Source organism: Balaenoptera ricei, chromosome 13, assembly GCF_028023285.1.
Source record: "Balaenoptera ricei isolate mBalRic1 chromosome 13, mBalRic1.hap2, whole genome shotgun sequence".
NCBI classification, from domain to species: domain Eukaryota; kingdom Metazoa; phylum Chordata; class Mammalia; order Artiodactyla; family Balaenopteridae; genus Balaenoptera; species Balaenoptera ricei.
The window spans coordinates 43,130,090-43,148,632 of NC_082651.1; the positions used below are offsets into that span (position 1 = coordinate 43,130,090).

General features: G+C 39.6%; 1 pseudogene; it reads left to right on the top strand.

Moving 5' to 3' along the window:
- The first annotated feature begins 15,764 nt into the window (after window positions 1-15,764).
- On the top strand, window positions 15,765-17,336 carry LOC132376688 (elongation factor 1-alpha 1-like; annotated as a pseudogene).
- Window positions 17,337-18,543: the final 1,207 nt, after the last annotated feature.

The following is an 18,543-nucleotide window of genomic DNA, read 5'->3' on the forward strand; positions in this document are numbered from 1 at the left end:
TTTGATTCTTTTTTAAAAAAAATTATTTATTTATTTTTATTTTTGGCTGTGTTGGGTTTTCATTTTCTATGCAAGGGCTTCCTCTAGTTGTGGCGAGCAGGGGCCACTCTTCATTGCGGTGTGCGGGCCTCTCACTGTCGTGGCCTCTCTTGTGCCAGAGCACAAGCTCCAGACACGCAGGCTCAGTAGCTGTGGCTCACGGGCCTAGTTGCTCCGCGGCATGTGGGATCTTCCCAGACCAGGGCTCAAACCCATGTCTCCTGCATTGGCAGGCAGACTCTCAACCACTGCGCCACCAGGGAAGCCCCTCTCATGTGGTTTTATTTTTTTTTTTTAATTAATTTATTTATTTATGGCTGTGTTGGGTCTTCGTTTCTGTGCGAGGGCTTTCTCTAGTTGTGGCAAGTGGGGGCCACTCTTCATCGCGGTGCACGGGCCTCTCATTATCGCGGCCTCTCTTGTTGTGGAGCACAGGCTCCAGACACGCAGGCTCAGTAATTGTGGCTCACGGGCCCAGCTGCTCCGCGGCACGTGGTATCCTCCCAGACCAGGGCTTGAACCCGTGTCCCCTGCATTGGCAGGCAGATTCTCAACCACTGCGCCACCAGGGAAGCCCTCTCATGTGGTTTTGATTTGCATTTCCCTAAAGAGGAATGATGTTGAGCTTATTGGCCATTTGTTTATCTTCTTTGGAAAAATGTTTTTTCAAATCCTTTGCCCATTTAAAAATTAGGTTATTTGTCTTTTTATTGTTGAGTTGTAAGAGTTCTTTATATATTCTGGATACTAGACTCTTATCAGATGTATGATTGCAAATATTTTCTCTCCTGTAGTTGTCTTTTCACTTTCTTGATGGTGTCTTTTGAAGTGCAAAAGTGTTTAATTTTGTTGAAGTCCAACTTATCAATTATCTCTTTTATAGATCATACTTTTTCTGTCTGAAGAAAGCTGTGCCTAAACCAAGGTCATAAATATTTTCTCTTATGTTTTCTTCCAGATGTTTTTTATAGTTTTAGTTCTTACCTGTAGGTCTATGATCCATTTTAAGTTGGTTTTTGTGTATGGTGTGAGGTAAGGGTCTAAATTCTTACTCTAATTCTCCTCCCCTTTCTACTCCTCCTTTTCTTTCTTTTTCTTCTTTTTCTCCTTCTCCCTCTTCTTCTTCTTCCTCCCCTTCTCCTTCTCCTTCTCCTCCTCCTTCTTCTTCTCCTTCATGCGTATGTGTGTGTGTAGATATCCAATCAGCATTACTTGTTGAAAAGAATATCCTTTCTGCATTGAATTTCCTTGGTACATTTATCAAAGATCAACTGACCATAAAGGAGGGTTTATTTCTGCACTCTTTATTCTTTTCCATTGATCTACATGTTTATCCTTATGCATTGTCATGATTATTGTAGATTTAGAATAGCTGCCTTAAAATCAGGTAATGTAAGTCTTCCAACGTATTCTTTTCAAAATTGTTTTGTCTAGATGTGTTAAATACAACTGAATTGTACACTTTAAAATGGTTAAGTGTTGCATCCAAATTGGAAGGGAAGAAGTAAAACTGTCACTGTTTGCAGATGACATAATATTATATATAGAAAACCCTAAAGTCACCACCAAAAAATTATTAGAACCAATAAATGAATTCAGGAAAATTTCAGGATACAAAATTAATATACAGAAATTTGTTGTTTTTTTAATACACTAATAATGTACTATCAGAAAGAGAAAGCAAGAAAACAATCCCATTTAAAATCACATCAAAGAGAATAAAATACCTAGGAATAAACTTAACCAAAGAGGTGAATCACTTATCCTCTGAAAACTACAAAACATTGATGAGAGAAACTGAAGATGATACAAGGAAATGGAAGGAAGTTCCATGTTCACGGATTGGCAGAATTGATCTTGTTAAAATGTCCATACTACCCAAAGCAACCTACAGATTTAATGCAATCTCTATCAAAATAGCCATAACATTTTTCACAGAACTAGAGCAAATAATCCTAAAATTTATATGGAACCACAAAAGACCCTGAATAGCCAAAGCAATCTGAGATAAAAGAGCAAAACTGGAGGTATCACATGCCCTGACTTCAGAATATACTTCAAAGCTACAGTAATCAAAACAGTATGGTACTGGCACAAAAACAGACACATTGGTTGGTGGAACAGAATAAAGAGCCCAGAAGTAAATCCACACAGAAATGGTCAATTAATCTATAACAAAGGAGGCAAAAATATACAATGGGGAAAAGATAATCTCTTCAATAAGTGGTGCTGGAGAAACAAGACAGATACATGTAAAAGAATGAAATTAGAACACATTCTCACACCATATACCAAAGTAAACTCAAAATGGGTTAAAGACCTAAATGTAAGACCTGAAACCATAAAACTCATAGAAGCAAACATAGGCAGAACACTCTTTGACATAAGTCATGGCAATAGTTTTTTTGGATCTGTCTCCTAAGGTAAAGGAAACAAAAGCAAAAAGAAATAAATGAAAAAGAAAAAGAAAAAGAAATGGGACCTGATTAAACTTAAAAGCTTTGCACAGCAAAGGAAACCATCAACAAAATAAAAAGACAATCTATTGAATGGGAGAAAATATTTGCAAATGATATGTCATATATCCAAAATGTATAAATAGCTCATACAACTCAATATCCAAAAAGCAAACAACCCAATTAAAAAATGGGCAGAAGACCTGAAGAGACATTTTTCCAAAGAGGACATACAGATGGCCAACAGGCACATGAAAAGATGCTCAACATCAGAGAAAGACCAATACTCTATGTTATCACTTACATGTAGAATCTAAAAATTAAACAAACAAATGAATATAATAAAAACAGACTGTGATGGGAGGAGGGGCAAGATGGGGTAGGGAACTAAGTGGTACATACTATTATGTATAAAATAAGATACAAGGATATATTGTACAGCACAAGGAATATAGCAAACATTTTTCTTTCTCAAGATTGCTTTGGCTATTTGGGGTCTTTTGTGTCTCCATACAAATTTTAAGATTTTTTGGTTCTAGTTCTGTAAAAAATGCCACTGGTAATTTGATAGGGATTGCATTGAATCTGTAGATTGCTTTGGGTAGTATAGTCATTTGCACAATATTGATTCTTCCAATCCAAGAACATGGTATATCTCTCCAACTGTTTGTCATCTTTGATTTCTTTCATCAGTGTCTTATAGTTTTCAAAGTATAGGTCTTGGATAAAGAAGATGTGGTACATATATACAATGGAATATTACTCAGCCATAAAAAGGAGTGAAATTGGGTCATTTGTAGAGACGTAGATGGATCTAGAGACTGTCATACAGAGTGAAGTAAGTCAGAAAGAGAAAAACAAATATTGTATATTAACACATATATGTGGAATCTAAAAAAGTTGTACAGATGAACCAGTTTGCAAGGCAGAAATAGAGACACAGACGTAGAGAACAAACATATGGACACCAAGGGGGGAATGTGGTGGGATGAATTGGGAGATTGGGATTGACATATATACACTAATATGTATAAAATAGATAACTAATAAGAACCTGTTGTATAAAAAATAAATAAATAAAGTTCAAAAATTCAAAAAAACAAAACCAAAAAAACAACTCCAGGGTGGCTCCACGTTGACCTCATATAAAAACCAAATTATCTCAGCAGGGCACTAAGGCCTTGTCCATCTCTCCACCCCTCCACATGTCTCAGCTCTAGCCACACTGAGCTGTCTGCAGTTCCCCAAATGTAGCTGCTATTATGCATCTCGGCCTCTGTCTCTCTTCTCTTCTTGTCTTTCTTGTCCTTTCTTTCTTGTGTTACCTCATCTATGAAGTTTTTTTTTTTACCAATATTATATTTTTCAAAACTTGATTTTAAGTGACAGAAACCCATCACAAACTAGCTTCACTTAAAAGGGGGGATGTATTAACTCATATAAGTGACAACTGGTTGGAGTCAGCCTCAGGAATGGCTGGATCCAAACACTTGAATGGTGCTGTTAGCTCTGTCTCTGTCTCTGTCTCTGTCTCTGTCTCTGTCTCCACACACACACACACTTTGGTTTCTTGTTATGAGTTTATCTCATTTTCTCTTGCTTGGGGAAAATGTGGTCACAGGGTGCTCCAGGCTTATATACAGTTTAGACATCTCAGGGGAGAGCAAAAATTTCTTTCTCCTAGTTTTAGCTTATAAAAATTATGGGAAAAACTAAGGTTAGCATGGCTGCAGACATATGCACAGTCATTGACCTGTGGATGGAGGGATAAAGTTATGATTGGCCAGGCCTTGGACCATCCCTCTGGACCTGGGGAGGGAGGATGGGTACTCCCTTTGTTGAGGAGCCATTCTCCAATAAAAGAGAAGGCGCTGTTACCAGGAAAAGAAAGTAGACCACCAATGTCTACCACGATCATCTTCTCACCCTCCCTCCTGCTCCGTTCATGTTCCCACTGCCTTCTGTGCAGAGAGGGTGGGCCTAGTGGGGGATAAAACAGATTTTTGAATCAGATGAACATAGATTCAATTATTGTCTTGATAATAACTCTATGACCTTGAGAAAGTTCTAAGCCTCTCTGTGCCTTTACTTTCTCATCTGTACAATATTTTAGGATTCTTGTGAGGATTAAAGACAACATAGGCAAAGTATCTGGCATACAGTAGGTAGCATTATTAATAACACCCATAATAATTAATTGTATTTGCCTATCTTTTCCTTCTAGGTCATGAATTCCTGAGGCAGGGCCTTGTTTTAGGTACAGTAAAACTTAGTTATAATAGCAGGGCTAAAATATATCATAGACTGATGTATCAGTTTGCTAGAGCTGCCTTAACAATTACCACTGTAAATTTGGGCCACCCAAGATGGCTGTTCTCTTGCTCTCTGTACATCCCCTGCTTGACCAGTCCCTGCTTCACCTACACCCTACTCACATGACTGGCCTTCCCCCTTAATCATAGAGCCTAATCAGTAAGTGCCTATGTACTTGCCTCTGGCCCCAGCTAATGATTATTCTAATCTTTAAATCAGAACTATCTCCACTATGATAGTTTGTCAAAGGGGTTGTGAGGGGTGCACCACTCTGCTGGTTTCCCTGGCAACCAGTGAGTGAACCAGATGTCAATTCCTCCTATAATTGGTAATCTCCTTCTTCCCCTGGGAGCGAAGACTGCCGCCACGTCCTGCCCGCCATCTGCCACAGACACAGGGGTGTCGCTCCAGGACCTTGCTTCAGATGTGTAAGCTCCCCCATCCATTAAACCACTGATGTCTCAGCCGTTAACTCCAGGCTCTTCTTCAGTTTTGAGGCTGGGTGAGTACAGGGCTTACAGGCCTGTGGGGTGCAGCCCAACACCCACAGACTAGGTGGCTTGAACAATAGAAATTTTTTTACAGTTCTGGAGGTTCAAAGTCTGAGATCCAGACATTAGCAAGATTCGTTTCACCTGAGGCCTTTCTCTTCCGCATGTAGATGGCTGCCTTCTCTCTGTGTCTTCTCGTGGTCTTCCCTCTGTTTGTGTCTACATCTTAATTTCTTCTTCTTGTAAGGATACCAGTCGTACTGAATCAGAGACCACCCTAATGACCCCATTTTAACTTCACTACCACTTTAAAGGTCCTGTCTCCAAATACAGTCACATTATGAGGAATTGGGGGTTAGGACTTCAACATACAAATTTGGGGGGAAAACAATTCAGTCCATTACGATTAATTTCTTTCCACTGAAATAATATGCTACTGAAAAGGTATACAGGAGAAGGCAAGTTTTGAAGACAAGGGAAGCATTTACTTCTGTCCACCTCAATCTTGGCTTTACAATAATGATCCATTGCATTTATATAGACTTCCTTTTTCAGTTCTCCAAAGCATCTTCACATCTATTATTTGACTTCACTGTGTCACTCTAGAGGGCCCTGGATTAGTTTCATGAACTGAATTGACCAGAGATCCAGAAGACACAAGGTTAACCAGAAATGGTCAGCAGGGGGCATTGTGAATAAGCCCCACAAAATCCAAGGAGAAAACTGCTGTGGTTTTGAACTCAGACCTGGAGCAGGCCCAGCGTCCTACCAACTGACTCAAGCACCTCTGGACGTCGGTGCCTGGCTATTGGTTGGGCTCAGGTTGAACCACATTTGCCTTCCAGGGCATCTCAGCACAAATTAGGTCCCAGCCCAGGGATCTGGCCCAACATAAGCACTCTCCCATGCTCAGGAACTGAGTGGACAACATAAGTTCTATGGGAGCCCAGCCAGCCTTTCAACCTTGCCTGGGTCCCAGGAAATAAAGTGCTGATGTTTGGGAAAGCCTGTATCTGCAGGGGTAGCAGTGGGCCCAGCGGTGGACACACTGTGGACAGTAGGCTGGCTGAACTGGGTTTGTACCTGGATGCAGGCTCTGAAGAAGGCTTTACTGCTTTGAGAGGTCTCAGTCACATGCCCTCACTGAAGCCCCACTGTCTGATTTTCTTGTGCTTCCCCAGCTTTGATTATTGGGAGTAGATGCTTCTATTCTATCAACTCATTTATATCTGAAGTCCTGTGGTGGATGCCTTTGGTCCTCACGTCATCCTTCTTTCCTTCTGGAAACAGTATACTCCCCTCCTTCGGAGAAAGTCAACCCCCATTCCATGGGATCTGGATGGGGCTGTCAATCATGATGCTCTCACGTATCCACCCTGGCCCCCAGCCCAGGACCCAGCCTCAATAGACAAGTAAGAGCCAGGGCTTGTGGGATGGCAGACCCGGCAGGAGAAGAGCCTCCAAAAGGGGGAGGTCAGAAATGGGCTCAGGGCTTCCCTGGTGGCGCAGTGGTTGAGAATATGCCTGCCAATGCAGGGCACATGGGTTCGAGCCCTGGTCCGGGAAGATCCCACGTGCCGCGGAGCAACTAGGCCCGTGAGTCACAACTACTGAGCCTGCGCGTCTGAAGCCTGTGCTCCGCAACAGGAGAGGCCGCGATAGTGAGAGAGACCCGCGCACCGCGATGAAGAGTGGCCCCCGCTTGCCACAACTAGAGAAAGCCCTCGCACAGAAACGAAGACCCAACACAGCCATAAGTAAGTAAATAAATAAATAAAAATTAAAAAAAAAAAAGAAATGGGCTCAGAGTCCAGGCTGGAGTCTTACAAAGATGTCACCCAGCACTGGGAACTCATTTAGGACACGGACGCAGACTGAAGACTGTCCTTGTCCCTTCCTTGTAGAGGACAGAGCAGCGGAGAGTGAAGTTTCTATGAACTGGGTTTTGTTCATGCTATATTAGATTTTTCCTTCTCCTGTTCAAGGCAGGTAGCCTGGCCTTTGTGTTCCTTCATCAGGTGAAGTCTGTGTTGTAGGGTAGAAAGCAGAAGATGCTACAAAAAACATTTCTTTCTTTTCTTTTCTTTAATTGTGTGTATGTATGTGTGTGGGTGTGAGAGAGAGAGAGAGAGAGAGAGAGAGAGAGAGAGCGAGAAGGAGAGAGAGAAAGGCTGAACTTCTCCAAGTCCCAAACTCCTTAAAGAGTTAGGTGCCCCAGGGAAACAGGTGACGCTTTTCGGGAAGAAGTGGAAGCAATGGAGTGACAGAGGAGGAGATCTGGGGTCTGTTAACAGCAGGGAGCTGAGGCCCACATAACCATGTTACGTGGGTGTCGATGTGCTGGTGCCCCACATAACAGCTCATGGGAGCTGAGTGTTCAGTTTTCAGGAATTTTGCAAACTGGTTGACCTTACTTCAGTAGCTTGAAATCAGCCATGGTGGAGGTGGAGGTGTTTACACCATGGGAACTGGCCTGTGCTGCAAGTCAGGGCTCTTCCCCCATCCCAAAGCCAATTACTAAACATTTGCTGCTGCATGTAAGAGTGGCCTTTCTCCTAACCTCATCATTCTGGCAAATGACTCCTTCCTTGGGGAGAATGAGTGACAGGGGTGGGAGATAGTGCTCTCCTCTCCTCTAAAAAGCAGACTGGAAGGTTCTTTATGGAAACATATGGAAACGGAAATAGAGGGCATCCCCTTCCCTCCCTCCCTCCTTCCCTTCCCTCTCTCCCTTCTTCTTTTCTTCCTTTTTCTTTTTTACCTATAATAATACCTATACTGGAAGTTTTCGAGAAGGATAGGAGGCAGCAGAATATGACGGCTGAGAGCAAGGCTTTGCAGTTAGACAGAATTTGGGCTCACCCCCCGGCTCGTACACTCTCTAGCCACGTGATATTGTATAAAGTGGAGTAAAGTTGGAGTGAAAAGCATCTTGATATGTGTTTGGGGCAGAAGCCAAGCCGCTCCGTTCATCGGCTCTCTCAGAAGATCTCAATGACCCCAAATAGTCCTACCCTGTCCTTCTCTGAGCCACGGCTACTAATGTGATAGCAGTTCACAAACCTGGTCCAGAGAAGGTGGAGAGGATCTAGGCGTTCTCCTGACAACTCGTGGAGAACCCAGGCCTCGACAGCCCGAGAAGCTCTTGTCTGCCTTTCCTAAAAACAAAATGCCAAACTGCCCCGAACATCTGTCCTTTGGTCCTTTTTATGAGGGAGTGGGTAGATTCCATTGCTTTTCTAAATTTTAATTTCCTCAACCATAGGATGGAAATAAAAATACAGCTTCATTGCCTTTCGTGGATACAGAATGAAAGGCCCAGAACCATGGCAAATTTGTTATTGAAAATTTCTGGAGTTTCCCAGTTGGATTCAATTAGGATCATGACTGGTGTGGTTGCCTCCCCCAGGCTGAAAGAAAAATGCCATCATTAACCTTTAATTATTCACAACAAACCCATAGGAAAAGTCCTTGGCCCAGGTCCTAATGGAGTTATTAAAGCTCATTTCCTATTCCACTGTTTAAACTCAAGGCAAATAACCTGGTACTTTTCTGCGGTTTCTCCCTGTAGAAAGTGAAGGACCAATAGTGAACCCTCCCTACCAATGCATGTTAGGGCAGGGGCTAAACATCTTTAGCTTCTTGGGGTTTTTTGCTTTACTTTTTCCACCTATTGTTCTCATTTGGTTGTGTTATTGTTGGGGTGTGTGTGTGTGTGTGTGTGTGTGTGTGTGTGTGTGGTCTGTTTAGAGGGAGACTTTGGAAGCACAGAATGGTCACACATGGTGTGTAAGAACCCCTGGGAAAAGGAAACACCAAGAGAATAAAGAGGGAAAAAAAGAAATTAAATTGAGACAAAAACAGGCAACACAAAAAAGCCTATGTACAATAATCATCTTTCCTTTTCTCAATTTTATGCTTTCTTTCTTACTGCATATGAGTTTTTTTTCCTTCTCATTTCTATATGTCTCTTTTCTCTCTCTGTGCCCTCATTAACTCAACCTTATTAACACGTCCAAAACCAGAAGTCATTATCCTGACACCATCCTCCGCATCCCTCAAGTCCTACTTCTCTTTCTGAATTTCCCCATGTGTTCTCGGGTTCTACTTCAGGTCAGCTGCCCAAGTGGAAAAAAACAACAACTCAGAATCATTCCTTATTTAAAAAATCTGCTTATTGAGATGTAATTTACATACAAGAAAAATTTACTCATTTTAAGCACACAAATTTAATGTGTTTTAACAAATGTACAGTCATGTAACCATCACAACAATCAAGACATTTCCACTACCTCAAAAAGTTTCTTTCTGTCACTATAGTTTTGCCTTTTCTAGAATGTCATATAAATGAAATCATATAGTAGTCTTTTGTGTCTGGCTTCTTAGCATATTGCATTTGAGATTTATCTATATTGTTGCAGGTATTAATAACTCACTCATTTTTATTGCTGAGAAATATTGTATTGTATAGATATATCACAATTGTTTGTTTACCCATTTACCAGTTGATGAACATTTGCATTGTTTTGTTTTGGGTTATTATGAATTAAGTGCTATGAATATTCACATACAGGTCTTTGTGTGGACATATATTTTCCTTTTTTGGGGGAGTAGAATTTTATTTCATTTCTAGGAAGACAATTGCTGAGTTGTATGGTAAGTGTAATTTAACTTTATAAAACACTGATAAACTATTTTCCAAAGGGACTGCATCATTTTCATTCCCATCAGCAAAATATGAGAATTCCAGTTGCTCCTTATCATTGCCAACACTTTGCATTGTCAGTTAAAAAAATTTTAGCCATTCAAGTAGATGTGTAGTATTACTTCATTGTTCTTTTAATTTGTGTTTCCCATATGACTAATGTTGTTAAGTATATTTTCATGTGCTTATTTGTCTTGAGTATATCTTCTTTGGTAAATTGTCCACTTTCTTTTCCCATTTAAAAATTGGGTTGTTTGCCTGTCAGAATGGCTATCATCAAAGAGAATGCAAATAAACACAGCAAAGGAAACCATAAATAAAAAGAAAAGACAACCTACAGAATGGGAGAAAATACTTGCAAATGATATGACTGACAAGGGATTAAATTCCAAAATATAGAAAGAGCTCATACAACTCAATATCAAAAAAACAAACAACTCAGTCAAAAAATGGGCACAAGATCTAAACAGACATTTTTCCAAAGAAGACATGCAGATGGCCAACAGGCACACAGAAAAAATGCTCAGCATTGCTAATTAGAGAAATGCAAATCAAAACTACAATGAGGTATCACCTCACTCCAGTCAGAATGACCATCACCAAAAAGTCTATAAATAATAAATGCTGGAGTGGGTGTGGAGAAAAAGGAGCCCTCCTACACTGTTAGTGGGAAAGGAATTTGGTGTAGACACTATGGAGAATAGTATGGACGTTCCTTAAAAAACTAAAAATAGAGTTGCCATATGATCCTGCTATCTCACTCCTGGGCATATATCCAGAGAAAACCATAATTCAAAAAGATACATGCACCTAGTGTTCATTGCAGCACTATTTACAATAGCCAAGACATGGAAGCAACCTAAATGTCCATTGACAGAGGAATGGATAAAGAAGATGTGGTATATATATACAACGGAATATTACTCAGCCATAAAAAGAATGAAATAATGCCATCTGCAGCAACATGGATAGACTTAGAGATTATCATACTAAGTGAAATAAGCCAGACAGATATCACATGATGTTACTTACATGTGGAATCTAAAATATGCTATAAGTGAACTTATTTACAAAATAGAAAGAGACTCACAGACATAGAAAACAAACTTATGGTTACCAAAGGGGCAAGGGTGGGGGAGGGATAAATTAGGAGTTTGGGATTAACATATACACACTACTATATATAAAATATGTAACCAACAAGGACCTACTGTATAGCACAGGGAACTATACTCTATATTTGTAATAACCTATAAGGGAAAAGAATATGAAAAAGTATAAATATATATATATATATATATATATATATATATATATATGAATCACTGTGCTGTAAACCTGAAACTAACATGACATTGTAAATCAACTATATTTCAATTAAAAAAAAAAAAAGAACACAAGTAACAGATGTTGGCAAGTATGTGTAGAAAAGGGAGCCCTTGTACACCGTTGGTAGGAATGTAAATTGGTGCAGCCAGTGTGGCAAACAGTATGGAGGTTTCTCAAGAAACTAAAAACAGAACTACCATATGACCCAGCAATTCCATTCCAAGGGTATACATCTGAAAAAACAAAAACACTAATTTGAAAAGATACATGCACCCCAAAGTTCATAGCAGCATTATTTACAATTGCCAAGATATGGAAGCAACCTAAGTATCCATCGACAGTTAAATGGATAAAAAAGATGTGGTACGCATACACAATGGAATACTACTTAGTCATAAAAAGAATGAAATTTTGCCATTTGTAGCAACATGGATGGACTTGGAGGGTATTATGCTAAGTCAAATAAGTCAGACAGAGAAAGACAAATACTGTATGATGTCATTTATATGTGGAATCTAAAAAACACAACAGGGACTTCCCTGGTGGTGCAGTGGTTAAGAAGCCGCTTGCCAATGCAGGGGACACGGGTTCGATCCCTGGTCCGGGAAGATCCCACATGCTGCGGAGCAGCTAAGCCCATGCCCCACAACTACTGAGCCTGCCCTCTAGAGCCCAGGAGCCATAGTTACTGAAGCCCACGCACCTAGAGCCCGTGCTCTGCAATAAGAGAAGCCACCACAAATGAGAAGCCTGCGCACCACAACGAAGAGTAGCCCCTGCTCGCCACAACTAGAGAAAGCCCGCGCGCAACGAAGACCCAATGCAGCCCCCCAAAATAAAAATAAATAAATAAATAAAGTTTATTAAAAAAAATACAACAAACTAGTGAATATAACAAAAAAGAAGCAGACTCACGGATATAGAGAATGAATTAGTGGCTACCAGTAGGGAGAGGGAACGGGGAAGGGGCAATATAGGGGTAGGGGATTAAGAGGTAAAAACTACTAGGTATAAAATAAGCTATAAGTGTATATATTGTGCAACATGGGGAATATAGCCAATATTTTATAATACTATAAATGGGATATAACCTTTAAAAAGTGTGAATATTGTACACCAGTAACTTATATAATATTGTACATCAACCATATACTTCAATTTTTAAAAAATGGGTTGTTTGGTTTTTATTATTGATTTGTAAGAGTTTTTAAAAATATTCTGGATAGGGAATTCCCTGGAGGTCCAGTGGTTAGGACTCGGTGCTTTCACTGCGAGGGCCTGGGTTCAATCCCTGGTCGGGGAACTAAGATCCCGCAAGCTGCGTGGCGTGACAAAAAATAAAAAATTCTGGATACAGGTTCTTTATCAGATACATATTTTGCCTATGGAAATAACCCAAAATACAGACAAAGAGTCATTCATGCGGTTTTTCACATCAATGTTATTTACAACTGTGATGAAATTGGAAATAAGTTACAATCTAATAAAAGGGAAACTGTTCACTTCTTTACGATTCAAAGGAATATTTTACAGCCATTTATTAATATTAAAAATGTAAAGACATAGAAACCTGCTTTTGATGTAATTTTAGGCAGAAAATAAAATTATGTATAATATCAGCTATGCATTAAGAAAGCCTGGAAGTATATGCCAAAGTAATAAGGGTAATACGGTCTAAGTGGTAAGATTATGGCTGGTGTTTAGATTCTCGATGTTAGATTCTCTTTCCCATACTTTTCAAGATTGATACGGAAAGCCTTAGTTAAAAAAGAAAAAACATCTCATAAAGAGGTAAATGGTTAACACAGTGGTTGGTGCTTCCTTTACAAGCTCACCTAGACTGAGGCATGATTTGTGATACCATTAATAACCAGGTGGGTTAGTTAATAGTATAGCAGACCAGCCAAAAGCTTTGAACTATAATTCCAGCTCTGCCCTTGAACTTCAGGCAGTTTTTCACTCTTGTTTAAAATGGGACTCAGAACTGTGAAGTACTTAGCAAGACTGCCATGTAGCTTTCTGGGGAACTGCTTCCCAGGTATGTACCCTCAAATACGCAACAGCTCTTGAGATTTGTTCAGTGACTTGGGAAGATAATCTTGAGAAGTCAGGCATGCCTTTAATATTTAGAAGAGAGAGCCTCTGTGCTTCTGCCGATACACAGATACAAAGAGCTGGAGGGCAAGCAATAGGGGCAGTTAAGGAGAAAAGCCTTGGGTTGAAGAAAATATTGGAGGCAAGAAAAGAAAGACAGGGTGAAAAGAGGAAATGGACGAAAGAATTGAGAACCCAAGCAAATAAGTCTCTGGACTGAGAACTGTCATACTTTGAATAAGAATTTTGTAGCTACATTTTGCACCTGTAAAGTCTTATTCTGTAAATGATTTGTATCCTTTTACTCATTTTCCTTTCTAGTTCTACAGATATTTATGTTATCCTCTGGAGACTGGAAAGAGAGGACAATTACTCTTGGGTTTACTGAGAGGAAGGAATTTAAGGCGCTCCTATAGGAATGACTCTCATAAGAAGGCAGTTTCCTAAGGCAACATATTTTGTGAAGATGAGTGATTCAGCTCATATCAGAGATATTTTTGAACCTGGTCAGTTACTTTACCTAAGGCAGGCACACTATATATGTTTGCTGATGTGTAACTCATGAAACCAAGAAATAATATTCAAATGATTATTTAGAAGATCAAATAGAGGGTTTTTAAAAAATTTGGTAGCCAACAAAATCTAGCCAAAATTCTTTTTTGAAACTTGATAATATGGAAATGCAAAGGGCCTAGAATAACCCACACAATCTTGAAGAAATACAAAGTGGGAGGACTTACTCTACTGTACATTACATGTATTATAAATAATTGTGTCACAAGGATGGACATACCGACCAATGAAATAAGAGTATAAATCCATAAGAAGATCCATGCATATGTGGATATTTTATTTATGACAAAAGAGACACTGCAAAGCATTAAAGAAAAGATAATCTTTTCAATAAATGGTGCTGGGAGAATTGAATAAATTATGTGGAGAAACTTGACACCTACCTCATACTATACATGAAAATTCATTCCATCCCCATGCACTTGGAGTCCATGAGCCAAAGGGATATGCAAAGATGCTTAAACATTTCAGGGCTGGTTTCTCTGTTCATATCCAATTCTGGTGCTTAGGAACAGGGACCCATGCTGATGCCCAAGGGCAAAAAGCCCCACTTCCTTTAAGGAAGGGGGCAAGCCTGACCCTGATGCCCAGTAAGGGGCAACCCTGGGCTTTTTGTTTTTCATGCTTTTCTTTTTGTTGGCCTTGTGCTGAGTTTGTTTACAAAAGATGTATTTTGTTTAACCAAATATTAAAAATGGAAAACTCCGTACATTAAAAAATTCATTCTAGATGTATCATAGACTTAAATGTAAAAGGCTAAATAAAGCCTCTAAAGGAAAATGAGCTTCATGACTTCAAGATAAGAAAAGATTTTTAATAAGTACTAATCATAAAGAAAAAGATCATTTGAGTACATTAAAATTTAAAACCTCATTAAAGGTAAGGAAAGACTTAAAATAGAAGACAAAAAGAACTGATCATAAAGAAAAAGACTGATAAATTTGAGATTAATTTAACATTGGTATTCATACTTTCCATTTATTAAAGGATACAGAATATGCAGAAAATATTTGCAACACCTATAACCTACAAAGAGCTCATGTATGAAATACATAAAGAAATCCTATAAACCAATAAGAAAATGACAGTCAACCCAGAAGAAAAATGGGCAAAAGATTTGAACAGATGCTTCTGGGGAAAAAAAAGTATATCCAATGGACAATAAGCATACGAAAAGATACTTAACATCCCTAATAATTAGAGAAATGCAAATAAAAACTATAACCAGACATCTTTATATACCCACCAGAATGGCCAAAATTAAAAGACCAGCACTACCGGGTGTTGATGAGGATGTGGACAACAGATGCTCTTATATGGTGCTGGAAGAGTGCCGATTGGTACAACACTTTGGAAAATTTTTTATAGTATTTAATAAAGTTGAAGGTACATATAAATTTTTACCCAGCAATGCCATTTATAAGAATATACCCAATAAAAATATGTGCACACGTTCTTTAAAAGACATATACAAGAACATGTCTTTTGTGTTCATAGCAGCTCTATTTGTAATCATCTCCAACTGGGAACTCCCTCAAAGCCCATCGACAGAAGAATGAATAAACAAATAGTGGTATATTCATACAATAAAATACTATTAAGCAGAGTAAAACAATAACAGTAGCTACACATAACAACCTGGGTGAATCTTAAAAACATATTGTTGAGTAGAAGAGGCCAGATCCACAAGAATATATATTAACTTTTTTCCCAACGGGTTTGCTGCCAGGACACGGGTGTCGTGAAAACCTAAGCAAAACCTAAGCAAAAATGGGAAAGGAGAAGACCCACATCAACATCGTTGCAATTGGACACGTAGATTCGGGGAAGTCTACCACTACTGGCCATCTGATCTACACATGTGGTGGGATAGACAAGAGAACCATTGAAAAGTTTGAGAAGGAGGCTGCCGAGAGGGGAAAGGGTTCCTTCAAGTATGCCTGGGTCTTGGACAAACTGAAAGCTGAACGCGAGCGTGGTATCACCATTGATATCTCCCTATGGAAATTCGAGACCAGCAAGTACTATGTGACCATCATTGATGCCCCACGACACAGAGACTTCATCAAAAACATGATTACAGGCACATGCCAGGCTGACTGTGCTGTCCTGATTGTTGCTGCTGGTGTTGGTGAATTTGAAGCAGGTATTTCCAAGAATGGGCAGACCTGTGAGCATGCCCTTCTGGCCTACACTCTGGCCACACTCTGGGTGTGAAACAACTAGTTGTTAGAGTTAACAAAATGGATTCCACTGAGCCACCCTACAGCCAGAAGAGATAGGAGGAAATTGTTAAGGAAGTCAGCACCTACATTAAGAAAATTGGCTACAAACCCGACACAGTAGCATTTGTGCTAATTTCTGGCTGGAATGGTGTCAACATTCAACCATTCCAACATGCTGGAGCCAAGTGCTAACATGCCTTGGTTCAAGGGATGGAAAGTCACCCGTAAAGATGGCAATGCCAGTAGAACCACACCGCTTGAAGCTCTGGATTGCATCCTACCACCAACTCGCCCAACTGACAAGCCCTTGTGTTTGCCCCTCCAGGACGTCTACAAAATTGGTGGTATTGGCACTGTCTCTGTGGGTCAAGTGGAGACTGGTGTTCTCAAACATGGCATGGTGGTCACCTTTGCTCCAGTCAAAGTGACAACTGAAGTGAAGTCTGTTGAAATGCACCATGAAGCTTTGAGTGGAGCCCTTCCTGGGGACAATGTGGGCTTCAATGTCAAGAATGTGTCTGTCAAAGATGTTCGTCATGACAATGTGGCTGGTGACAGCAAAAATGACCCACCAATGGAAGCAGCTGGCTTCACAGCTCAGGTGATTATCTTGAACCATCCAGGCCAAAGCAGTGCTGGATATGCACGTGTGCTGGATTTTCACACAGCTCACATTGCTTGCAAGTTCACTGAGCTGAAGGAGAAGATTGATCGCCATTCTGGGAAAAAGCGGGAAGATGGCCCTAAATTCTTGAAATCTGGTGATGCTGCCATCGTTGATATGGTTCCTGGCAAACCCATGTGTGTTGAGAGCTCTGACTATCCTCCTCTGGGCCGTTTTGCTGTTCATAACATGAGACAGACGGTTGCTGTGGGTGTCATCAAAGCAGTGGACAAGAAGGCAGCTGGAGCTGGCAAGGTCACCAAGTCTACCCAGAAAGCTCAGAAGGCTAAATGAATATTATCCTCAATACCTGCCACCCCAGTCTTAATCAGTGGTGGAAGAACGGTCTCAGAACTGTTTGTCTCAATTGGCCATTTAAGTTTAATAGCAAAGACTGGTTAATGATAACAATGCATTGTAAAACCTTCAGAAGGAAAGGAGAATGTTTTGTGGACCATTTGTTTTGTTTGTGGCAGTTTTAAGTTATTAGCTTTTAAAATCAGTACTTTTTAATGGAAACAACTTGACCAAAAATCTGTCACAGAATTTGAGACCCATTAAAAAAGTTTAATGAGAAAAAAAAAGAATATATATTATATAATTCCATTTATATAAAGTTTAAATACAGGTCAAACCAAACTATACTGCTTAGGGTTCCATGCTTAGGAGAAAAACTACAATGAGAAACAAGGAAATAATTATCACAGAAGTTAAGGTAATAATTATCTTTCAAAAGAAAAGGAGTAGTGATTAGGGGGAATCACTTTTGGGATTTCTGGAATATTGGCAATTTTGTATTTCTTGACCTGAGTGTTGCTTTGTGAAATGTCATCAAGCTGTTTCGTAAACTTCACTGTTTGTCTGTTAGACTGGCCCAAGAAGAAATAGAAAAATTGAATAAACCAATATCCATAGAAGAAACTGAAATGGTAGCCAAAGATCTACTTCCTAAAAGAAACCAGATCCTATAACGCTATGATTAGATTCTATGAAACTTTTAAGGAACAAATATTTCCTACCTTATCCAACTCTTCCTGTGCTAGCATAACCCTTATATCAGAACTAAATTTAAAAGCAGAAGGAATTTAAAATAATAAGCTCATTTATAAAAAGATACCAAGATTCTAAATAAAATACTAGTAAATTGAATCTTGCAATTCATTAAAAGAATAATTATCATGACCCAGGGTTGAAAGGATATTTCAACACCAGAATATCAAGAATTCTACTAACTAGAAGGATGATGTGGGCATGAACTTAGTAGATGTCACAAAATCATTTATGTGTGGTATAGCCATACAATGGGATATTATTCAGCCATAAAAAAGGAATGATGTACTGATACATGGTACAACGTGGAGGAATCTTGAAAACATGCTTAGTGAAAGAAGCCATGCACAAAAGTCCACATACAGGCATACCCTGGAGATACTGCAGGTTCAGTTGCGGACTACCGCAATAAAGTGAGTCACAGGATTTTTTTGGTTTCCCAGTGCACATAAAAATTATGTTTACACAGTACTGTAGTCTAATAAGTGTGCAATAGCATTATGTCTAAACAAACAATTAAACATTGAAAAAACAGCCTTAATTAAGAAATACTGCTGTTGGAAAAATGGCATCAATAGACTTGCTTGATGCAGGGTTGGCAGAG